Source organism: Phyllobates terribilis, unplaced genomic scaffold (assembly GCF_046119375.1).
Source record: "Phyllobates terribilis strain yellow unplaced genomic scaffold, ASM4611937v1 Scaffold_5__5_contigs__length_657084704, whole genome shotgun sequence".
In the NCBI taxonomy this organism is placed as follows: domain Eukaryota; kingdom Metazoa; phylum Chordata; class Amphibia; order Anura; family Dendrobatidae; genus Phyllobates; species Phyllobates terribilis.
This window is the reverse complement of record NW_027362765.1, coordinates 399,175,089-399,187,432: the sequence shown is the minus strand read 5'-3', so window position 1 is coordinate 399,187,432 and position 12,344 is coordinate 399,175,089. Positions and strand designations below refer to the sequence as shown.

Sequence of the window (12,344 nt, the reverse complement as noted above, 5' to 3'; positions counted from 1 at the left end):
ACAAAAAAAATATATACATATATGTCATGTCATATAGGCAGGTCATCGGCAAAAAAAAGGTACATTTAGCTCATAAAAGGGGGCTAAAGCCAAGAGATGCGACCATTATGGATGTTAATGTGATGCACCGATTGGTTTTAGTGGTTTGATGCCTGGTAAAACACATATTAGTAGGGTTTTTCCACCAAACTTTGTAATTAAAGGGAACCATGAAAATGCAGTCATGGTGTTAAAGAGCAGGGGGAGCCGAGCAGATTAATATACAGTTTTGTGAGAAAGGAATCATCACTTAATCCTCTGCTCTTTCTGGGATTTTGTGTCCAGTAGGCGGTCCTATCAGTGATTGACAGCTCTCTCTGTAGGCACACTTACACAAAGTAAGCAGTCAGTCACTGATCAGACCGCTCACCAGACCCAGAATCCCAGAAAGAGCGAGGATTAAAATGGCTAAATCACTGGTTATACTGAATCTTTACTCACATAGCGGTATATCAATCTGCTCAGCTCCTCCTGCGATACAACATGATGCCTTTAGATTAAAATGCGTGGTCATGACAGGTTCCCTTTAAAAGCAGTTACTCCCAGAAGGAGGGAGTTACTAATGCAATTTAATGATTAAGCCACTAAATAAATATTACCCAACTATTAGGCGTTGAAGACTAGGTGTATTTTTTCAGGGTTTTTTTGTTTTGTTGGTGTTTTTGCATTTATTTGTGCTTTTTCAAGCATAAAATAGCACAAAAACAGTAGAAATACACAAATTAAAACACAGAAAAACCACAGCGTGTAATTCCAACCTAAAGCTGGCCAAACACAAGATAACTAGGCTTCCCCATACACACGAGTGCTCGGCTCAATTGATTGTACATGTATTTTCACTGCCAAGAGCATAGAAAGGCAACTCATCTCCACTGACAAAAGCATCGGACGTTGAAATTTCAATGGCCAGATCATTCTTTCCCCAGAAATCTTCTGACAGGGGAGAGCGGAAAGCCCCCCATATACATCAGTTGGTCAACTGATTCCACTGAAATTGGCGAGCTTGGTCAACTTTCAATCAATGTGTGAAGAGGCCTTTAGGGCATATTCACATACAGCCGACAAGTTCCATACATGTAAATCTACCCTTAGAGTGGCAGTATAACTTGACCAGCCTTATTAATGGCTATCAATGTTATTGTCTGGAGAGCCCCTTCAAAATCCTATTCATATACATTATATCCTAGTGTTGACATTTTTTGCAAAAATACGCAGTTAATTGACTAAATGAACACATATCCTCAAAGAGTAACTGGTCCTATAATTTTTTGTTCAGTACACAAGAAAATAAGAAACTTTGTAATATATCTTATTAGAGAAATCTGCTTCTATCTCCTCCTGGACTGATCGTTCATTCTCAAAATTCTCAATTGACAGGTAAAATGTGTCGTAAGTAAATACAATCTTTCCCATTACGGAGATAGGAGATGCCAGTTGGTGCTTTTAAAATTCTATGGAGAAGGGAGAAGCTAGAGGCAGACACAGACATTCTACTGCAAGTTCTCATGAAATAACAGTTACAGCTCTCCATAGAACTTTATGAGCACCATCTTTTCAGCTCTTCCTCTCCATAGAATGTCTGTCTGCCTCTAGCTCTTTCCCTCCATAGAATGTCTGTGTCTGCCTCTAGCTCCTCCCCTCCACAGAATGTCTGTGTCTGCCTCTAGCTCCTCCCCTCCACAGAATGTCTGTGTCTGCATCTATCTCCTCCCCTCCATAGAATGTGTGTCTGCCTCTAGCTCCTCCCCTCCATAGAATGTCTGTGTCTGCCTCTATCTCCTCCCTTCCATAGAATGCCTTTGTCTGCCTCTAGCTCCTCCCCTCCATAGAATGTCTGTGTCTGCATCTATCTCCTCCCTTCCATAGAATGCCTGTCTGCCTCTAGCTCCACCCCTCCATAGAATGTCTGTGTCTGTCTCTAGCCCCTCCCCTCCATAGAATGTCTGTGTCTGCCTCTAGCTCCTCCCCTCCATAGAATGTCTGTGTCTGCCTCTAGCTCCTCCCCTCCATAGAATGTCTGTGTCTGCATCTATCTCCTCCCTTCCATAGAATGCCTGTGTCTGCCTCTAGCTCCTCCCCTCCACAGAATGTCTGTGTCTGCATCTATCTCCTCCCTTCCATAGAATGCCTTTGTCTGCCTCTAGCTCCTCCCCTCCATAGAATGTCTGTGTCTGCCTCTAGCTCCTCCCCTCCATAGAATGTCTGTCTGCCTCTAGCTCCTCCCCTCCATAGAATGTCTGTGTCTGCCTCTAGCTCCTCCCCTTCACAGAATGTCTACATTGCCTCTAACTCCTCCCTCCTAGATAGAATTTTAAAAGCACCAACTGTCATATCTTTTCTCAGTAATGGGAAAATTTGTCGTCCCTGAATACAAATTATACCTATGAATTAAGAGGGAAAGATCAATCCAGGAGGTAAAGAAGCAAAATTTTACAAGATATATTACAGTGTTTATTTTCATGTGCACTAATGTTTTATGAAATGAAAAAAATACAATGGACACTCTAAGGCTCTAGTGTCATTGATGAATCCTATGGGCTTAAAGAAAAGTGCCAGAACAAAGACTGAAAAATAGATATCACTCTCTCTATCTATATCTATCTGTATATAGATAGATCTCTCTCTCTCATTATATATCTATCTATCTCTGTACAGGGTGGTCCAAAAGTAGGTGGACAGAAAGTGTAATAAGGTTATGAAGGGGGAGATTTATCAAACACTAAATTGCAGCCGCCTGTCTGGATCATCCTCCACTAAACCATGAATTAGATGTGGACGATAAGCTTTCCACCCCATAGATTTCAGGATTCGCATGATAGAAGCTCGTGAAATTCCCAATTCCAGAGAGGCTCTTCTGTGGACTTTTTTGGACTCTGAACAAATGCTTCAGCCACAAGTTGTCTATTCTCTTCTGTACAGACTGTTTTGGGTCGAGCAGTTTTTGGAGCATTAAGGATTGAGCCAGTGGCATTGAATTTGTCACGAATGCAGTAAATGGATTGTCTCTTTGGGGCTTGAGTACCAAATGTTTCAACCCAATTTTGCTCTAACGGTTTCAGCATTTTGAGATTTCCAATACTCTGTTAAAATCCATTTTCTTTGATCTGTATTTAAATTATTTGCCATTATGTGTTATCTGAATAGAAAACAGATTTGTGGGAGATCTATCTGTGAAAACTAGATCTGTGAAACTGGCTCAGTTGCCCTTAGCAACCAATCAGATTCCACCTTTCATTTTCCAAAGAATCTGTGAGGAATGAAAAGTGGAATCTGATTGGTTGCTAAGGGCAACTGAGCCAGTTTCACTTTACACCATGTTTGATAAATCTCCCCCTTCATAACCTTATTACACTTTCTGTCCACCTACATTTGGACCATCCTGTATCTCTCTCTCTCTCTAATATATAATCTCTCTCTATATCTATCTATATCTCTATATCTCTTAAAAAAATAATTAAAGTCAAAATGTAAACAAAGCATTCTCTGACAGGTAGAAGGAATAATTTATGCACCCATTTTGATTGGAGTAATTAGGTCGTAAGGCGGTATAGATGATTAATTTCAGGAGCCGGGCAGTGATATTTGGCTGCAGACCAGACGCTAATGCTTTGTTACAGCCAATAAATGCTTTCAGGAAGGGAGGCAGAGCAGACAATGTGACATGTCCTCTTTAAAGGAGTTGACCGTCTTGCAATACCAATCAGATAATCTCTCAGTAATGGTCTAATAATGGTATTGCCAAACACACACACACAGCAGATTTTTACTTATTGACACATTTATCAGCAAATGTTCCCACATACATCACAAGTCTACTGTGGAAGCTGCCAGTGTGAATAAAGAAGAGCTTTCCTGACACTTGCTGCAGGCAAGCAAAGTGCATCACTCAGCAGGGGGCGACCAAGAGCACAGAGGTAAGCTCCTCCCAGTCCAATGGGAAACAAACCTTTCAAATAGCTTAAAATGGGTTTAAATATTTAAAAAAAAATATCCCTTGCTACCCAGTTTCCCCATCAGTCTCTGCACAATCTGCAGTTATGGAGTCCTGACACAGACGCGTGACCGCTGCAGCCAATTAAAAGCAACTCAAATAGGCAAGTCCTCATAGTGAAAATCAAAATGGATAGGCTCATACTTTACGCTCCTTGGTTTTATCATCCAACGCAAATCCATCTTTCAATGACCCTCAGTCAAATTTAGAATGTGCACACATTGTGTTTTTGTTGCTTTTTTTCTGCGCAGATTTGTCACAAAACCTGAAGGATTTCCTAGTAGCAGCAATGTGAATAATTCTTGAAGTCTTGTGCACACGGTTTTTTTTCCCATGCATATTTAAATCTACAGCATGTAATTTCTTTCAGGATTTTGCTGCAGATTTCACTCATACTAATGAGTGGGGAAAAAGTTGCAACAAAAAAGCATGTAAAAAAAAATGCAGCAAAAACGTGCATATTTTACGCAGCATTTTTGCCGCTAAGAGATACATAAATCGTGCAGAAATTTCTGTTGCAAATATTTTTGCTAACAATGTATTTTCTCTGAATCAACATGTATTCCCTTAGTAACAAAGGGGTAGAAACAACCAGAAAAGTGCCACTTCACAACAAGAAAAGTACAGCTTCACAACCAGAAAAGTGCCGCTTCACAACCAGAAAAGTACAGCTTCACAACCAGAAAAGTGCCGCTTCACTAGTCATGACCCTTTAGCAGGCATATAATTTTCCTCTAATAAAAATTGACACCAAACTTTTGTTTAAAGCTGAATTTAATCAATTTGTCTCACGGTCCATATGCTGACTGCAATATCTGACCATCTGTGGGTCTCCTGAGCCAAACTAACAGCCTTATGGGAATATATTAATCTTTTGGTTCGGGTCACAACACCCTTGGCCGGGCAGGTATGTTGGTCCGTGTACAGATTGTGTAAGATGAACGTTGTAATTCAGCATTGGCATGTAAAAAAGCAACTTATTCAAACACTTGCATTTCGGTAAGTAGATGTGGCCCCGCAGATCACAGTGGGCGGGATACATAAAAGAACAGGCCTAGAAAGCCTTGGATTAATGAGACAAATGGAGATAATCCACTACTTGCTAATAAATATCCACAAGTGTTGAAAACACCGCCAGTAATCCCCGGTCTCATGTGTATGAGGATAAACTTGATTCATTTACTGAGAGGAAGGAGGGATGTGTCGAGGTAATGTATATCACGCTTGTCGTCTTTATAGTTTACATGAAAGCACCTTACACAGAATGGTACGAAGAGACCGGTAATGACTGATGACTATATAAATCAGAGTATTATGAGAACATTAACCTGGGGATAAAGACACGGAACCCTTATCCATGTAGCAATTGTGGCTATAATACTAAATATTGTGGTGGTACATTTTTGCCAAAATTGTGATAAAAATGTTGAGAACAGGTCATTAAAGAAGCACTCTGATCAAAGTTTTTATCCCAATGTATAGAAATCATATTATATAGCACTGTGTACCTACAATTGCTCATTTACCCTTTCTACCCAGCTAATTCATCTCTTTTCCTTGCATTTATAATTCCTCTCTTCAACCCAGCTGCTCCACTCTTCCCCCGGCCAGGGACTTTTGCAGTGACTCCTGACTTGTGCAGAGAAAATTGTCCTCTTGTTTCTACATAGAGCGTAGAAAAACTCAGCTAGTCCGTTATTAATCACGTGATGTCATACACCTAATGGAGATCAGTCCCCACAAAGCCACCTTCTAATAGAGGAGGCTCAGCAAGTGTCAAATACATATACATTTGAGCAAGGCATTAGTGCATTCTGGCACATGTAGCGTAGTTGATCTTACCCCAATATCTAAATAATAAAAAATAATGAATTGGATCATTAATAGTGTGGAGCGAGTATGTTCTGTTAACCCTTTTGCCGAGTATGCTCGGGCCGAGCTCCGAGTATTTACAGCTGCTCGGTGATAAGGTTGAATCACTCCCGTGTGCATGATTTGCAACTGTTTGACAGCTTTATTACATGGGAGGAATGTCTATTTCTTACACATTCCTCACATGTAATAAAGCTGTCAAACAGTTGCAAATCATGCACACGGGAGTGATTCAACCTTATCACCGAGCAGCTGTAAATACTCGGAGCTCGGCCCGAGCATACTCGGACAGAACATACTCGCTCAACACTAATCATTAAGCGATATCATAGCCACAATAATGAAGAAGCTCAAAAGTAATAATACAAATCAGGATAAACTCGGAGCTGCACAGGTCGCACACATGGGGAATCGTGTAGAGACTGATAAGAGCTCTAGAAGCGAGAGCGGGCTTGTTCTGCTCACACATACTATGTGAATAAAATGCCCTGAAGGACGGTTTTTGCTTTTGTTTTTCATAGAATTTTACATAAAGATCCTGTTATCAAAAGGGCGAGGAGGAAGCCAGATGTAAATACACGGAAGAAAGGAAAAGGTGTGTGCCTGGACTGGGTTTATACAAGAGAGTAAAGCATTAAAAGGGGATGGTCAGAAACAACTCTTTAAATAAGGCCTCACGAGAATTAAGTCCGACGTACACTTTAATGTCTGCCGAACCTGCTGATATCTGCGGGCCTGGCCGGCAGTCTGATGTGTAATGGGGTCTCTTGGTTTTTCCCCAAAAAGATGATAACAGGGGAGATAAGAATCTGCTTTTGAGCAGCCAATCCTTTTGATTTCAGTGAGATAAGCTGCGGCCAGAGGAGTTCGATAGCGAGTGCTCCTGGGTATGGAGAAGTTGGGAAAGAAAGCTGCGGGCCAAACAATCGAGGGTCAACTGCTATCTATTGTTTATGGTCAATTTTACTACAGAAAGTTTGCGATGAGTGGAGGCCACAGCTCACATGTGAACAGATTGTAACGTGTATTTGTCATTTTATGTGACTTTAAAAATAAGCTATCCTGTGTGTACATGAGAAATAACATAATTTCTGGCCATTATACAGTGGGGAAAATAAGTGTTTCATACACTGCCCATTTTTGCAAGTTTTCCCACCTACAAAGAATAGAGAGGTCTGTAATTTTTATCGTAGGTAAACTTGCTAAACTGGCTAAAAAACAGAAAAACACATTATATGATTTTTAAATAATTAAATTGCATTTTATTGCAAGAAAAAAGTATTTGATCACCTACCAACCAGCAAGAATTCTGCCTCTCACAGACCTTGCTTTTCTTTAATAAGCCTTCCTACTCTGCACTCATTACTTCTATTAATTGCACCTGATTGAACTTATTACCTGTATAAAAGACACCTGTCCACACACAATCACTCATACGCCGACCTCTCCACCATGGCCAAGATCAAAGAGCTGTCTAAGGACACCAGGGACAAAATTGTAGACCTGCACAAAGCTGGGATGTGCTACAGGACAATAGGCAAGCAGTTTGGTGAGAAGGCAACAACTGTTGGCACAATTATTAGAAAATGGAAGAAACACCAGATGACTGTCAATCTTCCTCAGTCTGGTGCTTCATGCAAAATCTCACCTCGTGGTGTAAAATGATTATGAGAAAGGTCAGGAATCAGCCCATAACTACACAGGAGGACCTGGTCAATGAGCTGAAGAGATCTGGGACCACAGTCTCATACATTACCATTAGTAACATATTAATCAGTCATGGATTAAAATCTTGCAGGGCACGCAAGGTCCCCCTGCTAACGCCAGCACATGTCCAGGACCATTTGAAGTTCGCCAATGTCCATCTGGATGATCCAGAGGAAGCATGAGTGAAGGTCATGTGGTTAGATGAGACCAAAATAGAACTTTTTGCTATCAACTCCACTCGTTTTTGGAGGAAGAAGGATGAGTACAAACACCGCCCCAACCGTGAAGCATGGTGGGGGAAACCTCATACTTTGGGGGTACGTTTCTGCAAAGGGGACATGACGACTGCACCGTATTGGAGGATGGACGGGTCATGTATCGTGAGATTTTGGCCAACAACCTTCTTTCCTCAGTAAGAGTATTGAAGATGGGTCGTGGCTGGGTCTTACAGAATGACAATGACTCGAAACACACAGCCAGGGCAACTAAAGCCAGTCTCCAGACCTGAACCCAATAGAAAATGTTTGAAGGGAGCTGAAACTAAATGTTGCCCAGCGACAACCCTGACACCTGAAAGATCTGAAGAAGATCTGTATGGAGGAGGGGGCAAAAATCCCTGCTGCAGTGTGTGCAAACCTGGTCAAGAGCTACAGGAAACGTCTGACCTCTGTAATTGCAAACAAAGGTTTCTGCACCAAATATTAAAGTTCTGTTTTTCTACTGTATCAAAAACGTATTTCATGCAATAAAAAATGAAAATTATGTAAAAATCATAATGTGATTTTGTTTTTTCTTTTAAGATTCTGTCTCACAGCTGAACTGTACCTACAATAAAAATTACAGACCTCTCCGTTCTTTGTAGGTAAGAAAACGTGCAAAATCGGCAGTGTATCAAATACTTATTTTCCACACTGTATGAATTCTTTCCTGCATTTTGCGCCTGTTTTTCCCTATGCAGACTGTCTTTCATTTTAGGCTGACCCTGAGTTAGGAGAAGATGTTGTGATGTCACCTATACACAGCACACACAGATATGAGTGACTCCTGCTCTCCTGTCCCAAAATGGAGGTGCCTGTGCAATATAGTTGTTTTGTGTACTAAACACTTCTCCAGCCCTCAGGTCCCAGTGCTGTCCGCCAGCCTGTCTATCAGCCGTGTCCGCCAGCCTGTCTACCAACCGGGTCCACTTGTCAGTCTGTCAACCTAGCCTGTCTGCCTACCAGCTGTGCTCATCCGCCGTGCTTGTCGGCTTCGGCCATCAGTCCCGTGGGAGTCGCCTGCTCTCACACGAGGTCGGTCCCAGAGTGGCACCTGGTCCACGGAGTCAATTAAGCCGCCGTGTAGCCAGGGTCGGTCCGGGTAGGCACTTAGTTACGCCCCTCTGGTCCCTCCTTGTATCACAGCACCGAGGCTCCACCACAAGGACCCGTAACAAAGAGGCTCATAAGTGGAAAAAGCAGCAGATTTGTTTGATAAAATATAATATAAAAGTGTTGTACATTCACTTGTACTATCGATTCATGCAAGTTTTGTCTTAAAAAAAAAAAAAAACAGTGACCATTTAAAGGGTCTGGGATTTAAAATGAAATTTTAATATGACAAAAAAATGGGGGGGGGGGGTGAAAACCAAAAACTGGAATATAATTAGGTTTGTACTTTGTACCATTCCTGCACAGACGGCACCTGCCTGACACTAGGCTTACCGGTCTATCACCCATATGTATTTGTGTGACATCCACAAGACAATACGAATTTTGTGACATCATTGTATCTATTAGCCTCAATTAGAGCGTACCCTTATTAAGTATCAGTAAAAAAATTGGAAGGATTGGCGCCTGACAAGGACTAGTAGTGCTGGAACAAGACTAAGTTCTAAATATAAATATATTAGATTTTGGATTATTTCAATTGCAATTCAAGCAATGAGAGATTAAAATATTGAAATTGAGATTAAAATTGAAAACTTTTGCAATTTTCCTTTCTGTTCTAAAGAACGGAGGGATAATTAATTTTATAGGGTACTGCTCTTCGCCTACGTTACAAACCGCAGAGGTGGCCAGTTGGCTGTGGCCGCTCTTCTAGGCACAGATCGCAGGACTTACAGGCTCAATTCTATACAGCTTGTAAGCCCTGCTCAGAAGCCAGCTGGATCCGGTCAGCTTGCGAGTAACTGCGCTCCTGAGACAAGGCTGACTCTGGTTGCAGCATTGACAATTTACAGTTCCGGGCCAGTGGCGCGACCATCCCACTGGTCCAAACGGTCATTAAATCAGGAGTACACCAACACCATCTACTAGGCAAGCAAGAAGCCAGGAGTCTGGGGAGTAGGAAGCTCTTGAAAACCTAACATGAAACAACCCATTCAAGAATGGACACTTCTGTTCGGCTTTACTAGTTATACGCGGGTTTATACTGCACACATCAATTTCACCGCCATTGGATCTGGGTATATTGCACTTGAAATGATTAAGAGCCTGCAAACGCCAAAATGTTTGGCATCGTACAGTGAGGCGAGCACATGGTGCTGATTTCCATGTCTTCTGACTCGCACAGGTGAAGCATGTGGTCAGGTATGTGACTTATGTAATCGCAGAGCGCTCTGCCTCCTGACGAGGAATGTGGGACGTGTCCCAACAGAGGAAACATCACAAAGCTTTCATGTACTCGGTCAGATCTTCAGCATTTGACTCGTGCTTCTACATTTCGTAACCTTATAAATGACTTACAGGAAGACAATCAGACATTGTGCACAAGAGTAATGATAGGTGACCCAAAACTGATACAATACTACTATTACCATTTATAAAGGGCCTTTTCTGCTCATAAGTGAGCGCTAAGAAAGTTGATCAGCGCTCGCTTAATGGTCTTTTAATAACAGTATAACGAGAGAACATTCGCTAATACAAATCACTGACAATATTATCGGCAGCATATTCCCTGTTTACACGGGAGGCGATGAGGATTTCCATGCCAACAAACTATCTATCAAGGTGAAAAACAAGCATTTTGCTTTTTCATTAATTAACAGGAATGGTTTGCTGGAGAATTGGATGTTTCGCCCCCAGCAGCTCACTCCCGGGTACATTTCGTCCCCAGCATTTGGCCCTCAGGATGTTTAAACCCCGCACATTTCACCCCCGCACATATCGCCCACAGTTCGCCCCGGTCCGGGGGCGAAATGTGCGGGGGCAAATCTTCCTGGGGGCAAAATGTACCTGGGGGCGAAGAACTGCTGGGGGCGAAACTTCCTATAACCAGTTTTCTGATTATCGGGGCCTTAATGGGGTTGTCGACCACTTAGACAACTACTTCTTAAATGGTGTTCAAAAGTTTATGCTCACCTCCCGCAGTGGCGCCGTTTCAGTGATGTCGGTGGCGGTTCTCCCAGAGCTTAAGTGAGCGCTGTAGAAAATCCACATTCACCTTTACTATTTTGTCAGAGAGGATTTCCACTCTGAAGAAATACTGATGAGCAGCAGCCGCCAGTCAGTCTGAGTGGCTGCAGTGGTCATGAGTGACACAACATCACCGACCGGGAACAGCAGCGCTGATTTACCTGAAACAGTGCGGCTGCGGGAGGAGAGTATCCATAGTTTTTATTTTCTGTGGGGCACTGAATTTATTAAGCAGGGGTTGTCCAATAGTGGACAATCCCTTTAAACTACGGCTTATGGTAGACCCCAGACAGGTGGCCAAAAATGAATACAGACATTGGGGTAGGTATATTAATTCTAGGTTACTTACATCAGGATTTTGAACACTCTTTATTCTCCACCGAGCCCCCACTTTCCAAAACAGTCTTATGATATTTAAAAAGAATCTAAAATTTGGTGCACGTCACGCGCGCCAGTTTTTTTTTGGGGTGTAAATTGAGCCAGAATTCTGGGGCATTTTTGCATAATAAACCTCCCCCATTATGTGATGGATGGATCAACTAGAAATATATGCAAAGCTTGCATTTGTACTACCGGTCCTATATATCTAGTCATCAGTGTGAACATCAGTTTATTTTGCTTATACTACTGGCACTGAACCATCAAGCAATACACAGATGTTAATATAGACATGCAGAGCTGCAGTGTAAAGCATGGGAGAAGGACAGAGCAGTACCGTGTGTATAATCATAATTGGGCTGTACTGAATAAAAGGCAGCAAAGATTAAATTATATATTACCCATAGGCACAAGTTTACTTTGTACTGTATCTGGAATTATTAAAACAAGTTTGAAAAATAAGTTGAGCAGTTTTTGAAAACTTTACTACATCAGTTCCAATTTTTCAATTATTTATTTTTTTCTGAATTCAGATACATAGAATTTTGCTGGTTGCCTTTGGAAACAGAATTTAGCTCCGCCTTGCTGTCAGTCAAGTCCGCAGAAGCTTTCCACAATGTTCAAGAAAACAAAATCAAATCTTATTTTTTTTTTTACCTTTCTTTTATAGATGACAATATAATAAAAGTAAAAACAAGAAAAAAGTAAAACATCTGCACTTTCCATTTTTAATCTGCAGCATAAATATTTATGCAATTGATTTTCCATTCTGGATTCCTAATTTCTACAAATAAGGTTGGGGCTGCATGAAGACTTTGGTCAAGACACAGGTAGCACACGACGCAGTGTGAATGATGCCGCATTGTGACCTGCAAGGTCAGAAACAAGCAAGTCACATAAAAAAAAAAAAAAGGTTCTAACCTCCTTGTCGGGGTACCTTGCAGATAGCAATGTGACCCCAT

General features: G+C 41.6%; 1 protein-coding gene across 1 annotated transcript in view; it reads right to left on the bottom strand.

Moving 5' to 3' along the window:
- DOCK1 (dedicator of cytokinesis 1) overlaps positions 1–12,344 on the bottom strand; it is a 412,678-nt gene that overhangs the window by 367,360 nt on the left and 32,974 nt on the right. The gene's annotated exons all lie outside the window — the stretch shown is intronic.